Source organism: Podarcis bocagei (genome assembly GCF_964188305.1).
Source record: "Podarcis bocagei genome assembly, chromosome: 3".
Taxonomy (NCBI): Eukaryota; Metazoa; Chordata; class Lepidosauria; order Squamata; family Lacertidae; genus Podarcis; species Podarcis bocagei.
The window spans coordinates 56,416,425-56,430,577 of NC_138127.1; the positions used below are offsets into that span (position 1 = coordinate 56,416,425).

The following is a 14,153-nucleotide window of genomic DNA, read 5'->3' on the forward strand; positions in this document are numbered from 1 at the left end:
CAAAACTAGGAGTTGAAAGTTGTGTGTGCTTATTTGGACTTCAGTTGATTTTGATGCAAGGGAGCATCTTGAAAAAAGTGTTGTGTTCTGGATTTGGGAACCATTATTATTAATATTAAAATGTGTAGATCGATCCAGATGCAAGGTGCCCTGTATTATTATTTTTCTAGCCCAAGAAGATCCTTTTGAACCCCTTTTCCCATGGTGTAAATGAAAAACAAAAGTGTACATGTAGCAGCCTAATCTTAGCTATGCTTACTCGGGAGTAATCCCACTGGGCTAAGTGGGGCATGTTCTGAAGTAAAGGTGCACAGGATTGCAGTGAAAATTATTCAAAGTGAAACTAATGCAGCCTCTGCTGTTTTCAGCCTTTTTTCAGGAGAAAGTTGAGAAGGCAATAATTTTCTGATGGTTGCTTTATCTGTTGATGCAATAGTGGAGACAGTACCAGTATGTCTGAGCCTCATTTTTAAAAACTTTACTTTAACTATGTGATCATTACAATACAGATTGCGTGAAGGCTGCTTAGTTGAATTCTACAGTTCCAAAGTGCCCCTGAGAAGAGGTAGATTAACTAACAGTGCAGTCCTAAGCATTTCTGCTCACACTGTAAATTCAGTGGTGCTTGCTCTCATGTTAGTGGGGTTAGGATAGCATTTTAAATTGGGGTTGTGGAAAAGGGGACAAATATTCTCTTCAAATTAGTTTGTATAGTAATTCAGTTCATTGGTTCCTTTTCTGTTATTTGATCAGAGTGTTAAAAAAAAGACAAAGATCTTGTGGGCTTTCACATAAATGCTGAGATGCTATGATGCTATCTTTTTCTGCTCTTGTCAATGATGCAGCAAATAGGATATTCATCAAATTCTGCAAAAGTTGTTAACATACAGACTCAAGTTCCTTCCTGCTTTCTGAATATGCCCACATTCATATTTCCTTACATCCACGTAATTAACTAATACTGTTGGCCAGACAATGTGAGATTACATGTAATTGTCCCATTCCTCATACTATTTGTTCATAAGTTAGTTTAATGAAAATTCCACTGAACACTACGATAATAGAATAAATTTTGTATACAGTCGGAGCACTGTAGTGTATTTTCAAGTCTGAATAACTTGAAACCTATTGCTAATTTCAAATGGGTGAAGGAAAATGCAAAAAGCAATACTCTATTCTGCCTGCCTTGAACAGTAAGACCTGAATAAAAATTGGAAGAGAGTTCTACCTTTCAGTTTTAAAGGCCAGCTTGGCACCTACCTCTGTTTTGAAAAGAAGCAGGTGGTGGTGGGGGGAGACTAGATTGTAATGCAGCTTCCAAGGTGAGGCTTCTCAGTCATTGTGCTTGACTAGTTTATTCCACAGGAAATACCGTAAGTCTACCTTCAGGGACTCAGGACATAGTATGTTTTTATATTGTGTTAACCTGTAAACAACCATATGAGATAGATAAAGGTGAAAGATAGTGATTTGCTCTAGGCCATCCAGTGAACTTTACTGGCTGAATAAGGAAATGAACCTATATCTGCAACATCCAACCCTAGGATTAATTCTGCCTTCTGAAATTTAAAAGAGGGATGTGACACTGGCAGCATAACTCTATATACATGGACAATCAAGCTACAGTAGGACTGGGACATATGGGGGTGATTGTTTGAAATATCTATTATTTTTCATGTGCTGAGTCGGCATGTAATTGCAAACTTCACATGATCACTGCATTTGCATCTCAGGGCTGGAAACCATACTTGTGTTAGTAGGAATTGACATTTAGAGATGGGAATGAAAATAACTTCATGGATCTGATGTCTTCAGGTTTCCAGCTGACTGTCAAGCTACTGCATAACTCATAGTAATTCCCAAGCAATTAGTTCTCTTGCTTAGATAACATCCTGTTGATTCATTTTACTTCTCACCAGCAGGCATTCAGGAAATGCCTCCTTTGAAAAATCCAGCGGTGTATAGTCAGTGCAAAATGGATCATAAATGAAGAAGCTCAATTTTAGCAACTGGAGGGAAAAGCTTGGAGGGTACACATTTACTAGATCCATCTTGTAATGATGATGAAAGTCACCTTTGTCAAGTGTTGAAAAGGAAGTTTTAATTGCAATCATGACAGTGATGGTGAAGATTCTGGTGCTGATTGGCTGAGCTGGTGTGAACATTCCAACTGCTTAGGGAATAATTGTGTTAAGAGTATTTGCAGCTCTGCTTCTGTGAAGGAAGGGGAAATTGTCACTTTTTTTGGAATTAAAACTTCACACAAGCACTAGGGGACTATATTGTTTTTGTGATGATAACTGAGGAGTGAGTAGGGGGGTCTCGGGAGGAAAGGAAGAAAATATGTGGATGGGACAGAGGCAAAGTAACTGAAGGAAGTGACAGAGAAGGCACAAGGGACTGAAAAATAAGCATCTGAGGAAAAGTTGTAGGTGAAGGAGAATTAATCATTTTTGGGGTTGGGAGAGGAGTACAAAGAAGACATTCAGACAAGGAAGGGTTCTGGGAAGCTGTATGCTAGTAAAAAGAGAAAGGAGACAAGTTCTAGGGAATCTGGCCCAGAAAAAAAACATTAGCTAAAGAAAATGAGCTGGGGGGAGACAAAAGGATAAGTGTGGCTACTGTAGCATTGCTATCTGGCAATCCTAAGGGGTCAAGAGTAAGCCCCCAAAGCTGGAAATAGGAGACAGTTTTTGCATGCTTATATAAACTAAGCAGCATAGCCCATGGATGCAGGCTTTTAGGGAGGCTTTGATGTTGGACAGCAGCTAGTTTGAATGCCTTGTGACATCTTTGGGTGAAAGTGTCTTGTTCTTAAGAGATTTCCTGGGAGGTAGCCATGTTAGTCTGTTGCAGCAGAAACAGGAGAGACTTATGGCCAGGTAAAGACTAGCAGATTTATTATGGCAAAAGCTTTCATCAGCCAGTTCATCAGATTTATTTATTTTTATTTAGCAGATTTGCAGTTCACTTTTCAAGACCATTCTTTATAAAGCAGCTTGCAAAATACACACAGAATATAATTCAAAACCATTTAAAGCATATCAGCTGACAGAACAGAAGTGAACTGACTTCATGAAAGCTTTTACCATTTAAGATGCTGCAAGATTCTCTGTTTTTGTTCTTAGAAGGACTTTGGATTTGTGTGTTCATTTTCAAGTTTTCCTGTGCTAATCTGCATGTTGCATTGCCATAGTATTATAAAAGCTAAACTATTGACCAGCATAACAGGCAATTTAATATGTGGTCCATAGTTCCGAGGCCTTTGAATCATAATAACAGGCTTGCATTTGAAAGTGTGGCATCAAACCCTATGTCTGCATGAACGTGCAGCACAATTTCTTATAAATGCAGATGACTCTCAGAATGTAAAGTTCTAGATGGTGTTAAGGCAATGGTCCTGCAGCTTGTTTCCAACAGTAACAAGCCAGCTGCTTCCAGAAAGCCCACTGGCAGGGTGTGAAGGCAATATCACCCTTTCATCCCGATACTATCTAACATACTATCTGAACATGGATGTTGCACTTAATTATCACAGCTAATAGCCATTGATAGGCCTAAGTTAATGGCATCATATGTTATGGCCATGAATTCCATAAGTTAATTATGTGTTGTTGTGTAAAGAAGCACTTTCTTTTGTCTAACCTGAAAATACTGATAATTTTCATTGGGTGATCCCAGGTTCTAGCATTTCATGTAACAGAACCATGAAAAGCTTGCATAGCAAAGCTTACATTTGTGGCTGCCCCCCTCCATTAGCAGAGCTGGCTGGCATAAGAGATCAAGGTGCTGTTGCCTAGCAGAAAGTAGAATCAGCCTAATAGTCGGTGGATGCTTTTGCAAATAATATGTATAATCCTGAGATGTTTCTTTTATAGTTCCTGGGTGGTTTAATTCCTGAGTCCAATAAATCAAGTGAAACTCATAATTGTTGTGTGTCTAAAATTAAGTCCATGTACAGGCACACATATAATAGAAGTATCTTCTGTACATAACACATAATCCATATTGTTTACCAGGTTACTTATTGTTGATTGGTGTGTGCGATGTTGGCACAAGCAGAGGGGTAGAACGGTGTGTTTGCATTATCTTTACAAGTTAAATGGTTGATTAACAAAAATGGAGGGTGCTTTGTTTGGGTGTACAGTTGTACCTCGGGTTACAGCCGCTTCAGGTTGCGTTTTTTTTGGGTGGGTTGCAGACCGCCGAAACCCGGAAGTACCGGAACGGGTTACTTCCAGGTTGCGGAGGTCGCGCATGCGCAGAAGCGGCAAATTGCAACCCGTGCAGACGCAAGTTGCGAACGCTGCGGGTTACGAACATGCATCCTGCACGGATCATTTTCGCAACCCGAGCGTCCACTGTACAGTGTTCTGCTACATGGATGAAGTGGACCCATGAATTTCCTGTTTAAAATTCCTTCTAGTAATGTGGATCTTGTTTATTCATAATCTGCCTAATTTGGACATGAGTGTTGGTGTGGTCATAATTGATTTTCAGCAAATGAAAGCAAATCCTTAAACTCGTTTTTAGGTTTTTTTAGTTCATGTTAAGGGGGGGGTTTCTCAAAACAGTTGAGGTTGTAATCTATTCTGTAGCTGCACACTGTGATGCATTTGCATGTCTGCTGTAAATATGGATTTGTCATCATTTTAAGTATGCAAGTTAAAAACATTTTGGGCCTGCCTGCATGTGTGTAGGCCTTGACGATGCATTGATACATCATCCAGGACTGGTATGAGGGCCGGACAGCAATGGTGACTTTACCCGGCAGTACATTGTGAGTGAAACTGCTGCCGCTCCTGAGTCCCTCTGCCTCCAGCACCCAGTGCACCAAGGAAGAAACAAGTTGCAGCCAGATACTGGTGGTAGAGGGACTCAGGAGCGGCAGCAGTTCCACTCACAATATACTGCCAGGTGAAACCGCCATCTTGCTCTGTCTCTCATACTGCTGAAGGAGGAAGAAGCTATATCAGCCAGAACCAATGTAGCTTGTTCCTCCCTCGGCTGCCTGCGCAGGCCGGCGGATCCTTTAAACCTCTCCGTTGAGGGGCACGCAACTGTCCACCCCTTAGCATAGAAGTCTAACTGAGTCCCCACCCTACCTCTGTTAATAAAGATGAGGGACATTTAATTCAGTTTGCACTAGACTATTGGAAAACACATTACTAATTTATTTTCCAGATTTACACCAGACTAGCCTCTTTCTTGACCACCCAAAAATATACTTGTGTGCTTTGTAAGTGGTGAAACATTTTATAGCATGTGCATTCCAGCACAAGAAGTTTTCAGAATTGTATCCATATTGTTATGTGGGTGTAATTCTGAAGTGCTGATGTGAAAGTGTTTGCTGTATAATTTACGAAACAGGTTTTAGTGCTGGATAAATGTGTTTATAGGGCTAGAGAGAAAGAACAAAGCTGATTATGTAAATAAGATACCAGTTTGGGAATTTAATAACTTGTCAGACTGAAAAGTTGTTGTTGATGCATACAGTTATATACATCGAGTTATTCCAACTCTACAATTCTGTGATTCTATGTCCCATGTCAAAAGTTGGCAGATGCTATGCTGAGACATTTGGTTATGAGCTTTTTATTTTCAATGTTTAACCCCTTTCATTTCAATGCTGACATCTGTTCTAACCCTCAAGGTTTTATTAGGGGCACTAGGTTACATTGGTGGGGAGCCAGTTTTGAGCTAGTATTAGTAGCTAATCCAAAAATTCTAGTGCTTGAAACAGTCTAGGCAAACCCACCAAAGGAAACCCCCTTCAACCCTTTTCTGCTTCAGAAGCTGGTCGGTTTGGCTCTGCTGCTTGATAGTCAAACCGTCTCCAGGATGTTCCCAGGCCACTTCTGCAACTTCAAGGTTTGCAGTCTTCTCCTATCATACTCACCAGAGGATGGTGCCACATAGCAATGGTGAGTGCACTGAGCAAAAATGAGGATGCTAGTACCTTTGAGCCTACCCATGTGCTGATGCCATCCTCCAGCTTCTTCCACCATCACAAATATGACAGGCTGTGACCAGAGAAACTCTCCAAGGAAAAGCATGTTATTAGTGATGTAGAATACCATGATGAAGAAGAAGAAGAAGAAGAAGAGGAGTTTGGATTTGATATCCCGCCTTTCTACGAGTGCTTACATAACTGATTTCCCCAGTCAACTGATAGTATAGTGATGGTACTGATCTTTCTTAAAAATTGTGCATTTGATGCCTATGATACTTCAGTTTCACCATACTCAATACTGTATAAGCATTTTAGTAAGGTATTATATTTTTATATTCTGATTTTTCAGTTGCCTAGAAGATTGTTTTTCAATATCCAGTTACTTGGGAAAGAAGGTCTTTATGCAATCTGTGTTGGTCTTTCTTATGGCATTTGAACTGGAAAACAGGAAATCAGCTTAACTTGCACCTGGCCCTCTTTATCCATCTTTCCTTCTGTAGCAAGCACCCTGTGGAGAATGGCAAAGCTGCAAATGGAGCAGATTAGAGTTGTAATGTGGCTTCTGCACTACCAGTGCTGGCTGAATTTCCAAGTGCCCAGAGGTTCCTATTCTCTTTGTTATAAGGCATTGAATAGCCAGACTCTAATCTGTTGAGGAATTGTTCTGAAAATTTCACTTTTGTAATTAATTTGAAATTACCATACTTCTCATGTTTATTAATTTGGAACATTCATGATTTTATAGTGCATGGTCTCTGAAAATGATTCAGGTGATCTGCTGTTGCAGCAGTCATAGCAAAAAGAATTAGTTTGAACTGCGTGGCTTAATTAGTGCTTTCAAGGCTGCCTGTATTGTTATGCAACCCAGTAGTATTGGCCTTTGTGGAATGTAGACTATGCTGTGGTGGCAAAACAACATCTCTATGTTAAAGGAAAATGTTTGGGTGCATGTCAATAGAATTTCATCCTTAGCAGCACAATTGTTATTAGCTTTAACTATAATTGAGGGCATATCTACATATTGCTCTATTGAATTGCATAGAACTTTAAAAATATATGTTTCTGATTTTGGTGAGATAATGAATTGGATTCTGGGTAAGTCAGTTGCACTTAGGACCCATTGAAATAACCATGGAAAGTTTGTAATGATAGACTACATTCATATATGCACTTACCTGGAATCAAATTTCATTGAACTGTGTGGAAATTACTTTTGAGTAGACATGCATTGAATTTTACTGTTTGTGAAGACTCATTGGGAACAAAGTTCAACTGACTGACTTCAGATCCAAGTTCCAAGCCAGTGTATCTTAAACTGAAATAGTTCAATAAATTGTGAATAAACATTGGTGTTTTCTGTTCAGAAATTGTGCGGGCTGACTTCCTAGAGGAAGTCATTGTAAATGTAGATAAGCATCACTGGTAAGTGTTTGGTAAGAAATGCAGTCTTCTAAGCTAAAGGTAGAACAATTAATTATAGAAAGTGCAAGGATTTATTTATTCTTTCATTTTAGATATTTATAGGCTACACATAACAAAAGTTCTCAGGATATTATAGCCTGGCTTAGTACTCTCCCACAATACATTTTGTTTTTGTTTTTTTAGGCAGAGTAAAGGCATCAGGCAGCAATGGCACCACTAGGTGGGTATGCCTTTGCTTGAAATAATCCTGCATAAAAGAACTCAGAAATTAGCACAACACAAAGGATGGTTGCTAATTTTTTATGATTGATAAATTTTCAGTTTTCATGTGGGAAAATAATGTATTTTTTGCTAAGCAGAAAAAGTGACTGACTTGGTTAAGACTTAAAGCAAAAAAATGTGAGCAGAGGAGGGGTAACCAGGATGATGAAGCAATGATCTGGAAACCAAGCCTTATGAGGAATGGTTGAGAGAGCTTGGCATGTTTAGCCTGGAAAAGAGGAGACTGAGGGGAGATAAGAGCCATTTTCAGGTATCTAAAGAGCTGTCACATGAATGATGGAGCAAGCTTGTTTTTCTCCTGCTCTGGATTATAGGACCCAAACCAATAGCTTCGAGTTACAAGAAAGGAGATTTTGACTAAACATACAGAAAAACTTTCTGACGGTAAGAGCTGTTTGACAGTGGAACAGACGCCCTTGGGAGGTTGTGGGCTGTCCTTCCTTGGAGGTTTTTAAGCAGAGGTTGGACAGCCATTTGTCATGGATTCTTCAGTTGAGTTTCCTGCGTTGGACTAGGAGTTGGATTAGGTGACGCTCAGGGTGTCTTCCAACCCTACAATTATATGATTCAAACCACAGTACATCTTAACTCAGAAATGGCAACCACAGTTCAGATATCATTTCCAATTCTGTAAGTAGGCAATCATTGGATTGTGCAAACTAGTGTTGTTGTTCAGGTGTAATAGCAAATGTGAAACTGGGAAGATAAGGAGGGCACAGGGAAATTGGGGAGTTTAACAGCACTCATTCATGTATTGACAATACATTATTTGGTGTTGCATCTGAACTGAGTCACTTTGTAAGCCCTTTGCCATATGAACAAAGAAATGTCAATTGCCTCTAGTTAGAGGGCCTGTATTTTCAAACTATTAGTACTGAGAAAATAGATGCATTTTATTCTGTTGTAATTATTTATCAACGCTAAAACTGAACTATCCACCCAGTCTTCATGCAAAATATAAAACTATTCAGATTTCAGCTAAATGGAGTATCTTGTAGGTCTGGAACAGTGAACAGAAATACTCTACACTTCAATATTTTATTGCAGGTCCCACTCGTTAATTCAGTTGTACCTCGGCTCCAGAATGCCTTGGGAGTCAGAATGTTCCGGCTCCCAAACAATCAAAAACCGGAAGTGAGTTTTCTGGTTTTCGAATGTTCCTTTGGAAGCTGAACGTCTGACAGGGCTTCCACGGCTTCCGTTTGGCTGCAGGAGCTTCCATCAGAAGCTGTGCTTTGGTTTTCGAATGTTTTGGAAGTCGAAAGGGCTTCTGGAATCGATTCTGTTCGACCTCTGAGGCACAACTGTACAATACTTTTAGAGTCTAAGCTAAAGGAGGCAGTGTGAATGGAATAAAAAAATTGTGATATAGGTAATTCCGTAAGTGCATAGGGAGTCTGGATTTGAGAAGCTAATATGTCATGAACAATCTGCATAGTGATTAGTTTACAGTTTTGGAATGTTTGTAGAAAGTTGGGGGAAAATACAAAAAATATTATGAAAAAGAAAAGTGTTGTTCCTGTGTAGAACTATTTCCCTACCTTATATAGAATGTGGGTCATTGTTGGATGGGCAATAAAAGTTCAGAATATCTGATTTGGGGAAACATGGGTATGCTACAGAGGGGCACAAATACCAAATCACCACTGTCAGCTTTTAGGCAATGTCATCAAGAGGCTTAGGAGGTAAAAGTGCTTAGATGCAGCCATTAGTTCTGCTACTGCTCTTGCCATTAATGGTTAATGCCATTAACATTAGGAGAGCCAGTGTGGTGTAGTGGTTAAGAGTGGTAGTCTCGTAATCTGGGGAACCGGGTTCGCGTCTCCGCTCCTCCACATGCAGCTGCTGGGTGACCTTGGGCCAGTCACACTTCTTTGAAGTCTCTCAGCCCCACTCACCTCACAGAGTGTTTGTTGTGGGGGAGGAAGGGAAAGGAGAATGTTAGCCGCTTTGAGACTCCTTAAAGGGAGTGAAAGGCGGGATATCAAATCCAAACTCCTCTTCTTCTGATGTTAACACTCCTATTTTTGAAGTTTTGTGGATAGCTAGTTGATACAGTCTTTTGAGCAGGATTTGTAGTTATAAATTACCGTATTTTTCTGCCTATAAGATGCCCCCCTTGGGGGGACTCAGATTTAAGAAAAGGGGGAGATATATCCGTGTATAAGACCCCCCCTAGTTTTTGACATTATTTTTTAGGGGGGGGCTAGTCTTACAGAAAAATACGGTAGTTGGTCAATCATTGTTCATGCATCCTGTAAGATTAATGGTATAAAAATTGGGGGTGGTGACATGGATGCACGTCTCTTGGTTTTTTTAGATAGAATTTTAAAAGCCCTTACTAGTTTTTCCATCAATTTCAAGTTAGGTTGTCTCAGAATATTAAATCTTTTGTATGTCGTACTAAAGTTTGATACTCGAATATGGAGAAACAAATATATTTTTCAGTTTCTGATCTTGCCAGTTACAGAGAACCAAGAGTTCTGATTACATTCTTCGATTGTGAGAACATGAAGAGCTGCCAGAAATGCTAAAGGGTTTTATTTGACTAGCTGGTGATCTCAGAACCACAGAAGGCTGCTAAGTACTTAAGTATTTTACAAATTCTGCTCATGTCACAAACTAGAGCAAATTTCTTTTTCCTCCAACTTCCCGCTCCCCCGGGAGAAAGTATATATTTTTACTGGCTTTACTTCTGCTGCAGGTCATTAATGACTACTGTACTCCCAGTATATCTAATATCCTTTTTCCATCTGTCAGTTTTGAGGGTTTCAAAACATGGTGCTGCTTTACTTATGCAGTATCCTCCCCTTTATAAGCAAGGCAGGTGCTGACATAGGCATCATTTTGGTTTTCTCTGCTTACCTAGGCATTTTAAGTGTCCTAGCTTATTATTTTAGCAGCCTCTGCTTGTTTTGATGACTTGATTCTATATATTTTTATATTGGTTGGTTTGTGTTGTACGTACCTGGCCTTGATGGTGCAATATAAATGCTTAAAATAAGTAGTTCCATTTGACCAACAATTTCACATGTTAGTTCTTTAATCTTTAATAGCTACTGTCTAGATATGGTGATATAATACTTAATTTGTTGATGAGCCCTAGAGCTTCACATCTGTTTGACTGATAACATCTGCTCAATCATGGGTATCTTTCCTATTCCTTTGGAGTGAAGTGGGATGCAAATAATTATTTCACTTTCTCTGCAATTTTTCTGTCATTCTTGAATTGCATTTATCATCTTACAGTCCAGTTGCTTACTTAAAGCTCTTGTTTCTGACATATTTAAACAAGTGTTGTTGAGTTGGTTGTACTGTTTAAGCAATAATTTCCTCAAAATATCTCCCATTTGGGCATTCACATCTCCATCACTGACTCTGCTCATCCTATAAATGATTCTTTAAAGAAGGCTATGGGAGAGGAAGAGACTAGCTACATGGTGCTATACATAGGAACTATTTTCAAGTTTTCACAGTTGTTATGCTTAAGAATCAGAATTATGCAATAGTAGGTAGTCAGTCTTACCTTTTTGGTCCTTAACTTTGGTAATCACCTGATTCCTTTTTTTTTTACCTGCTATGGGGAACAGCCAGAATCTGAAATGAAATAAATTTGCTAATTCTCATTTTGTACTCTATTTCCTTTAGAACTGTCACCTTTATTTTCTAAGTTGTAAATATATTTCACACAAATAAACATTCTTATCTCTTCTGAGTTGACTTCATCGTGACAGAGGAGAGGATTATTCTTCCTTCATTAGCCTGACAGATGATGACATTAAAAGTCAGTTCTTTTTTTCTCAGGCATAAAATAAGCACTTGCTCTTTTATCCAATTCTCTTGGCTTAGACTGAGTGATATTTTAAATGTCAGCAGTGGTATTTTGCAGAGATTATCAATTACGTGCTGGTGATATTACAATAAAGTCTTAAGATTTTCGTACTAAATTAATTACCTCATCAAATCTAATAAACCGTTAATGCTGATCTAAATACTCTCCAAACATTTCAGCTCTGGCTTTTCTTGGTCTAGAATACTCTTTTTAATTGGAAACATTACAGAGTAAGGTTAGCTTTATCAAAGATAACTAGGAGCAGACTGAATGGAGTGACAGATGAACCACTGTATCTGTAGTAATAATGATAATAATAATAATTTATTATTTATACTCTGCCCATCTGGTTGGGTTTCCCCAGCCACTCTGGCCGACTCCCAACAGAATATTAAAAACACAATAAAACATCAAACACTAAAAACTTCCCTAAACAGGGATGCCTTCAGATGTCTTCTAAAAGTCAGATAGCTGTTTATTTCCTTGACATCTGATGGGAGGGCGTTCCACTGGGCAGGTGCCACTACCGAAAAAGCCCTCTGCCTGGTTCCCTGTAACTTGGCTTCTCACAGTGAGGGAACCGCTAGAAGGCCCTCGGAGCTGGACCTCAGTGTCCTGGCAGAAACGACAGTAGAGATGCTCCTTCAGGTATACTGGGCCGAGGCCGTTTAGGGCTTTAGAGGTCAGCACCAGCATTTTGAATTGTGCTTGGAAACGTACCAGGAGCCAATGTAGGTCTTTCAGGACCGGTGTTATGTGGTCACCAGTTTAGCTGCTGCATTCTGGATTAGTTTCCAGGTCACCTTCAAAGGTAGCCCCATGTAGTGTAACCCTTCTGCTTGCCCCAACCCGAGTGAAGGGTAATGAGGGCCATGGCCATGAAAAAGATGATTTTCACTGTACTAGCTCCATGCCCATCATCATTACATAGACCAACTCAGGATCCAGCAGATCTTGACCGACCTAGCTCTACTCGTCAAAATGCCTCGTTTTTTGGGTTTTCTGCCAAGCTCTGCCTACCCATGCTTTTTGCGGATGCATTGTGGACCTCTGTAGCAGTGGAGGCCTCCTGCCAACAGAACCCAGTGGAGCTCAGTGCAGCCAGGTGGTTGGACATCTCCACCCCCTTCAGCTGAGCAAATTAGGGGTTAAGATTGCCTTACTCCCTTGGTAGGATGCATTGTAATATAACCCAGAAGGTATTATAAAAGATAACATTTTTTGCATGTATTTCTCCTCGTAAACAAAAGCACAAGTGTAAGGATTCCCCCCCTTCTTCGAATTATGCCTCTGACATCTAGTTTTCTATTTTTTTGGGGGGGGGGAGTTACACCTTTATTTTGTCTTTAAGATCTGTAGAGAAAGGCTCAGTTACCATATTGTCCTTTTTATATAGAATTCATATTTCTTGTCTCTTGTAAAATTCTGCACCTACCCAAAATTTGAACTCAAGTACACCTAGTCTTTTATTTTTCCTTTAGCACTCGCTGCAGCTGTAAATTGAGAAGCTGGCATATTTTTGTAGCACTTTGTCTCAGCAGTGAAAGCTTGTTTTAACTTCTGTTATCATAGGATTAGCTCTGATGCTGATGCTGCACAGTTCGGTAACTCTTATATCTTTTGCTTCAGCTGTGGCACCAGCAGCTCTGGGGCTGTAGCCGTGCTCATAGGTTCTCTCATCTCACAGCCACAACAGGTGCAGTAGGGGAACAGGGCCACTCCATCTAAATATCAGCTTCTGCTGTCCTTGCTGAAATTGCTGCAGCTAATCTGGTAGCCTGCAGTGACAGTAGGAACAGTGTGTTGTCATAGAAATATGTCATTCTTAATGCAGCTATTACTGTAGCTTCCCCATTGTCTTGTGTTGATTTTGTTATCGGGGAAACTACTGAAGGTAGCATGAAGCTACAAGAAGATGCACAGATTGTAATTTGCCAGTTACGACAAGTAGTGTAAATCCTTTTACTTTTTATTCATAAATACTATTATTATTATTATTATTATTATTATTATTATTATTATTATTATTATTATTATTACTACTACTACTACTACTACTACTACTACTATACCCCACCCATTTGTCCCTGGAGAGAAGACAATGGAGTGCTTAATTTTCATAAACTGATATCCAAAAAGGAATAAATACATATAAATGCATGTTGAAGCTTAGTTAAGTAACTCTGCAAGGATTCTTTTCCTGAGCAGTTTATAAAGTCTTCTAAGTAATAAATAAATGTTAAAAGCTGGGCCAAAAATGAATTGACAATTAGCTATCTAGAGTTTAAAAAGAAGAAGAACCAGGTATTTTAAAATGAACATGAGTACAGTGGTACCTCGGGTTAAGAACTTAATTTGTTCCGGAGGTCCGTTCTTAACCTGAAACTGTTCTTAACCTGAAGACTACTTTAGCTAATGGGGCCTCCTGCTGCTGCTGCGCCGCCGGAGCACGATTTCTGTTCTTATCCTGAAACAAAGTTCTTAACCTGAAACACTATTTCTGGGTTAGTGGAGTCTGTAACCTGAAGCGTCTGTAACCTGAGGTACCACTGTATCTTGGATCCTGCCAGGGTATTGAGAAAGCTATCAGAACACCAAGGTATGAGAGACACAATTAAGCATAATAAATAATAATAATAATAATAATAATAATAATAATAATAA

General features: G+C 39.4%; 1 protein-coding gene across 5 annotated transcripts in view; it reads left to right on the plus strand.

Moving 5' to 3' along the window:
- Positions 1-14,153, plus strand: part of MAP3K4 (mitogen-activated protein kinase kinase kinase 4) — a 72,953-nt gene that overhangs the window by 17,627 nt on the left and 41,173 nt on the right. The window lies entirely within an intron of this gene.